The sequence below is a fragment of the Gavialis gangeticus genome, unplaced genomic scaffold (genome assembly GCF_001723915.1).
Source record: "Gavialis gangeticus isolate Ggan-Ray unplaced genomic scaffold, GavGan_comp1, whole genome shotgun sequence".
NCBI lineage: Eukaryota > Metazoa > Chordata > Crocodylia > Gavialidae > Gavialis > Gavialis gangeticus.
The window spans coordinates 94461122-94468149 of NW_017728992.1; the positions used below are offsets into that span (position 1 = coordinate 94461122).

General features: G+C 41.4%; 1 long non-coding RNA gene across 1 annotated transcript in view; it reads left to right on the forward strand.

Moving 5' to 3' along the window:
• LOC109299605 overlaps positions 1–2053 on the forward strand; it is a 3311-nt gene extending 1258 nt beyond the window's left edge. The window contains exons 2-3 of the long non-coding RNA XR_002097933.1: positions 1245–1316; positions 1822–2053. This is a non-coding gene — a long non-coding RNA (uncharacterized LOC109299605). The remainder of the gene's footprint in view (positions 1–1244; positions 1317–1821) is intronic.
• Positions 2054–7028: the final 4975 nt, after the last annotated feature.

Genomic DNA, 7028 nt, shown 5'->3' on the forward strand with positions numbered 1-7028 from the left:
ATTGCCCAGCGTATCCTGCAGGGGTCCCACATTACCCGGCACCTTCTTCATCCTCCCAATATATTTGAAAAAGGACTTTTTGTTATCCTTAATCTTGGACGCTAATCCAAGCTCTATGTCCGCCTTGGCCATCCTAACAGCTCGCCTACAGGCCCGAGCAGAGGAGGTATACTCCTCTTTGGAGATTTCACCCCCCTTCCACTGGGCGTACGCCGCCTTTTTGGCAAGCAGGCATTCCCGGACACCCTTGGTGAGCCAGGGGGGCTTTCGGACACTGCTGCCCCCCTTGCTTCTTGTCGGGATGGACACCCCTTGGGCCGTGAGTATCGTTTCCTTAAGGAACGACCACTCGTCTTGGACACTGAGTTCCTCTGCCCTCGAGGACCCCAGTGCCTCTCCCACTAATTTCCTCATCTCAATGAAGTTGGCCCTCCTGAAGTCTAGGGCTACCGCCTTGCTGCGGACCCTTGACACCCTACGCTGGATGGTGAATTCCAGCAAGCAATGATCACTATTGCCCAGGTGGTCAAGAAGTTGTGCTGTAGTGCCAAATTTTTATGTCCTTGCTGTTGCATCCAGAACTTTGACTGGGATGCTTGACTTCCTTTAGTGAACATGGGAAAGAGTAAGGTGCCTTAGAGAGGGATCTGAAACAGCCAGTTCACTCCATGTGTAATTCCTTAGAGCATGTTGACTAGCAGCGAAGCAACAAATGCAGGGGTGAGTATAAAATTCTGCTGCAGACATCTTGCTCCTAACAGCAAAGAGTTGCTTCTGCCTATTTGGAATCCACCTCCTGCCCTATGTACCAAAGACTGGTCCCTATGCTCTTCCTTTAAAAGATTTGGTCAGGCTCACTCACTTGTTTCAAGACTTTTGTTAACAGGGGCAGGTAAAGAGACGCTGGTGTTACCACCACCATTGTTTCCTTCTTATAGAACAGTGTATAAGAACGTCTTATATAAGCTGAAAACAAAAGTCTTTACCCCAAAATTGGAGACCAAGGCTCGTTTCCACATTGAAACGCTAATGGAAGCAAATCAAATTTTTGTGCTTCGAGATGAATGACCTAACTATTAGGCCATGGAGGTGTTTTTACTCTGTCCCATAATCTCTTAAATTATCTGTACTGAGGCCTACCTTCAAAAGAAAGAGTGAAGAATGTTCCCACTTGGAACAGTTTATAGTCTGCTGGTAAGGGTATTTTCCTGGGCATGGCAAATAATGATTTCATTCTCCTTCAGCAGTGAATGGATCAAACCTGAAGCTCCCACACCCTACATGACAAATGTAATTATGAAGAAACTTCAAAAAAAGTTGGAGCTTTCCCCTTAACCTTTCCCCCTGTGGCTCTATTTTAAAAGAAAGTAGTGGATACCAGTGTATTATTGACATGGTGATTAGGCAGAGTAATGCCTAGTTTCTGGATCTTATTTGGCCAAGCTGCTCAGCTCTGTCAAAACTGATGAAGGGCTTTGTGTGTGCTGATGTACAATGTTCAGGTGCTGTGGGAATAAAGTAAATAACTGTATTGCTTAATTGTGGTGTTTAGATCAGGGTGGTCAACCCCCCTTCCCCTGCCTGTGGGCCGGATCTGACCCTCAGCGCCATGTCATCCAGTTTGTAGGGTTCCCCACTGATCCAGAAATTTGGTGACAGGGGAGTGGAAGTACGATTTCCCCACCATTGAATATCTGGACCAATGGGGGTCTAATCTGTATGGTTGCTATGGTATTGTAACAGTTGGTTGAATTAATTAACCAGCAAGTCCCTACTATTTTTCTGCTTGCTTATTTACAAAATAATCTTTTTTTTCCATAGAGCTGGACAGGATGCCGGATGCTAGCACACAGGACTGGATGAGGATGGTGCCTGGCCCCCCATGACCCAATCTCAGTACAAAGGGGTGAGGGCCTTCAGAGCCCAATCCAATCTTGGGTTGTCTTCATCTAGGCCACAACAATTTGAGTAAGTCAGAGGCTTGGAAAACTGGCTTTAATTAAAAAAAGCCCAACTAGTGAGGCCCTCAGCTTGTTTGTGAACAGAAAACTGGACTGCGTACAGCTCATCAGTTGCTAGGACAATTGCTCTGCAGCTCAAGTGGTTTTGTAGCATAGCCACTCTCACTTGGGCCAGGCTAACTTCAGAGAAGTTAACTCTCTAGTAAAGTTGTGACCTACGTGACTTGTCTGATATTGCACATCAGTGGCAGAGGTAGGAATAGACCTCAGGTGTCCAGATTCCTCTCTCTCTTCTCAAGCTGGCTGACCCAATGCAGCTGAGTCGCTCAGTATTTCTAGAATGTTTTCTCCACGCAGGCTGTTTCTCTGACTCTGGGAGAATATGGACCAATGCTATTATGATCTCTCATTATTCTTGCATGGTCAAAGGCCATTTTTCTTCTGTTTAAACAGTTCAAAGCTCAAACTCTTCAAATAGCTTACAAATTCACAATTGTCCACCTTTGGTTTTCCTAAACCTGTTTAAAAATTAAGTTTAATCATTAAAATATTTTGGGCACTTCATGGAAAATGTGAAACACAGCCTTTGATTTTGGCATAGTGTGTTGATCGGTGAAGTTTCTGACAGCACAGGTTTCCCTCGCTTTATGCAGGTTCTGTATCTGCAAATTCACTCATGCAGTGACCCATTTTATACGAAAAATTTGTTATATATGAAGTAAGTTCACTCTTACGCAATTGGTGTGGTAGAAGTCCGCAGTCAGCTGCTTTGTGCGGTGCATTGTGGGAGTGACATGCACCAAAATATACTCTCCTGCATGGATCTGTGCTCCTTGCTCATTGTCTGCGATGTGTGTTTCTGTAGTTGCCATCCCCATTTTGATAGTGCTCTGTGCTTTGTGTGTACTGTCTGCTGTTGGTGAGTACCAAAATTGTCTTGTAAAAGTGGTAGAAATGGGTCCAGGGGTCAGTACAATCAAGGTCTTCAAACATATCTCTATTTGTTTCATTGTACAGGGGTTCCCTTTATGTGAATTCGAGTTATGCATTTCCAGGAACACATGTACAGCACAAAACAAGAGAAACCTGTATTAGTATCCTGTTCACTGAAATCCCACCTTATTCCATTAGAGACCCAGCAAGTCAGATGTGATTCACAGAGGCAGTGGTGAATTCTGGCTGCTGCTGTGCTGCCAGTGTGACCATATGGCTATGGCGACAGCTGCTATTTTTTTGTGCCCCCTCGCTCCCTTTCCCCCCTGGGTTGCTGCACCCTAGTTATGCTACTGTTCCATGATATTACTGTGATAAAGGCAAGAATGCCTAAAATTGGCTGATTTATTTTTTTCTTTTGTCTAATTCCGAGAAGTCATTCAAAATTCCTGGCTGCAGGAAAGCTAGTAGTATCCATAGATGGCATTGGTTTCATTCTATTCTGACACCAGCCAATATTTGGCATCTTATTCAAGCATACTTGAGGGAAGGAATTGTTACTCTAACTCACTTCCATCTGCTCATTTTAACTCCAAATGGAAGATTTCCTCACTGCATAAAAGAAGTAACTCTTGCCAGGTGCAGTTCAAAAAGCACGTAGTATAAAGAAACAGATTAATGCAAACGACATTAGCACATTCTGTTACAGGCTGTAGTTGTAGCTTAATTTGCAGATTTGAATATCGTCAGAAAGACTCCCTGCAAATCCTATGCTGGTTTTCTTATTAAAGTGAAGTAAAAAGTTTGACATGCAAAATACATCTGACAGATTAGCAAAACATCTCAGAAAATTACTTTCTTGGATTGCAAGAGTGATGGAAAATTCTCCTGCATATGCCAGTATGTGTTGGTCTGGGAAAAAAAGTGTGGGATGCTTTAAGAAATTCTTATCTTTCATTTCCTTTATCCTGTGCTCATTTATCTAAAGGAGAGGATGGGGAGGAGAGGACAGAGAATCCTGGAAATGGCATCTCAAATAGCATCAGATATCCTTGTTTGGGGAGGAGAAGGGTGAGCTGCGAGTTAACATTAAAGCGTGAACCTACTGTTTGTTTCATGATAAATGCACACAGAGTAAAAAGAATAGAAGAATAATACAGCTAGATCCTAGGCTAGTGAGAAAACCCAGGCACAGTACAAACTTTAAATAAATAATTCCTGAACTTGGACCTCCCTCCTCTTGCTCAAGAAAACATCTGGATACATTATCCTGACCTGTTTATCACAATGTTGATGAAGAACAAAATTTTATTTGCCATTATTAGACTGTTGAAGCAAGCATTATCTAGAGTGTGCCAAACTGATCACCAGCAAAAATAATATTAACTTTGTCGTGCAACAGGTTTCTAAATTGGACAGTAATGAAAAAGAGAGAAACAGAAAAACATGAGAGTATAGACAGGGCTGAAAATAAAAGTTACTAAGTAATAGTAATAGTAATAGCAATAGCAGAAGGATTTTTTCATATCTCAACAGGGGAAGACAGTGAAACTGATGACTTATCCTGGTGCTTCTCTTTGTTTAATCTGCCCAGAATAGACTCAGTGCATCTTCTGCCAGCATCAGAAAGAGGTCACAGCAGCATCAGGGTGACTGTCTAGCACCTAAAGTGTGGTACCAAGTGATTCTGAGAATGGTTAAGGCAATATAGTGCTAGCAAAACTGGCAGGAGTTCTGAGAAAAAAGGTTGTATAAAAGGAGTGTCCTGAAAAGGGTTTCAGCAGAGTAAATATCTCCTGGTAACCTATGTAGACTGAGGTTGTTAATCACGCAGGTGAATAGTCTTTCACTAGTCACTGTGAAGTGAATGGAACTTCCCAGGAGTAGAAATTCCCGAAGACCCCATAATCTCTGTGTTCAAAGAAAACTGGCTTATAGCCATATCTACCACTATAGTTTCACTGGAAGTCTTAAACTCCTAAAGAACAATATTTTTCTTGTTCAAACAAATTCTTTCCTACCATTTCTCTGACCCTATTTTGTACCATCCATTGCTTATCATCAAGCTTAGCTGCTGTCATCTACTGAAGTTCAGATATTTTGAAAACACCCACTCAGCCTTAATGTAAGCATTATTTAGAAAATGAAATATCCACAATGCAATATCACAAAGCTCCTAATTCAAGTGATTTGCAACACACTACACACTAAGCCTGCAGTTTTTCTGGACTCTGAATTGGCTGTTCTGCAAGTTGGCCTAATGCATTCTTGTGGAAATTCTGTGGGTTTTTTGGAGAAAGGCAGGAAGAAAAATATACCATTTATTTATTTCAACAAACAAAACCAGTTTTAAAGATGCTTAGAGATTTGATGTGTTTAAATAATTCTAGTAAAAACAAATTAGAGTATAGGATATGGGTTAGGAAAGATGGGGGAAGACAGAAAGAGCAGATTAAATGAAGTCATTATCATTATATAATAACTCTGCAATTTATTATTTGGCTGTCAAAAGCAAATATGTGGCATGTGTATGTGCATTATATGTAGGCTTCCCTCCTGGAGCAGGAAGAGCCTGTTGCATGTAAAGCAAGGCCAGCATGTCTTAGTGACCAGTGTAGTCATAAATAATTTTTTCCTTTTTATTGGTGATTTTATAAATAAGCAAGTGGAAAAATAATAGCAACTGCTGGTTAATGGATTCAGCTAACTGTTATATTACCATAGCAACCATACATACTATAGCCACACTGGAAATGCCTGGCTTTTCTTGGATATTAAAATTCAGTTCATTAAAAAAAACCCAAACAAACAGGCACAACAGACTAAGGATGTTTTTATTGCATGTGAAGGAATTATTCATTTCAATTGCATGGCTGAGAAAAACGTGAATATAACATGTGCTGCATTGCTATGTTGGCTTAGAGTCTCTGCAAATAAGACCATATTTGAATTACAATAAGAGTACCGTGCCTTGCAAAATATTAGCAAAATTAATACCAGATGATATTTATGAAAGTTATTGTCTCCACAATACAGAAACATGGCCCTGATACAAAGGTGCTTGAAATCAATGAGACTCCTTCCATTGACTTCATGGCTTTTGCATCAGGTCATAAAGTTGCAACCAAACTATTCTTTTTATAAATACTTTAGTATTTTGTAAATAAAATGGAACAAACATCCTGTAAAATTTCACAATGTGCCCAGAGCTAGGAAGAGCTGTAGATGTACAAGGTATTTGCAAAATAAATACAACCCAAAGGGCTAAGCAAGCCTAAGACCCAAAAAGCAACCAGAGCCTTTCAGTTGAGACCCTTGCCCCAACATCTGCACGGTAAATAGTTATATTTACAATACAGCAGTAGGAAATTTGGCATGCCTGCTTATTGGCTATTCTTTTACAACACATTTGCTGTTCCAGGTGATGGAAACAAATGTAATTTTCTTACTGATTAACAAGAAGGGAAATTGTCATCTTAATATAGTGTAAAAGTGCTCTACAGAACTAGTGCTCTACTTTCCTCCTCCCTTCTACTCCCCTACCTCTCCCACTTTCAATAGAGTTGTCATTGGAATCTCCCCATAAAGAACAAGGAGGGAGAGAATAACTATGGTTTCCTCTGACTTAAGTACACTTGAAGATCTATCCAAGACTTCCTCTGAGACCTTGATGTGCAGCCAACTCTATAAAAAATGTACACCAAACCTGAGTGCATAAAACATCTTTGGCCTCATTTTCAGGGATACTGAAAGCATCTGTAAGCATCAGAATTATGAGCAGCAATCTGAGTTTCCTGTTTGCCAAAGGAAAACATAGATTTTCTCCTTTAAAGAAGAACAACACAAGAAACCACAGGTTTCCCCTTGTAGGCTAGCAGACTTCCAGTCTAGCTGCTTAGGGCTGGTGGGGAGTGGGAGGAGGGCAATCACAGGCAGAGGGCACCACTGCACCAGGGGGCACCAGTGTAGTGTGGGATCATTTTCAGTTAGCAGATGATCCCAGGTATACTACCTGCCAGCACTGCCAAAGTCAGATCAGCCAGGGCAAGAAACTGAAACACTTCACCACCACAGTGATGCTGCTACATCTCAGGAGGCAGCACTTTCTTGCTCTTCTTCCTCCTCAGCCTAGAA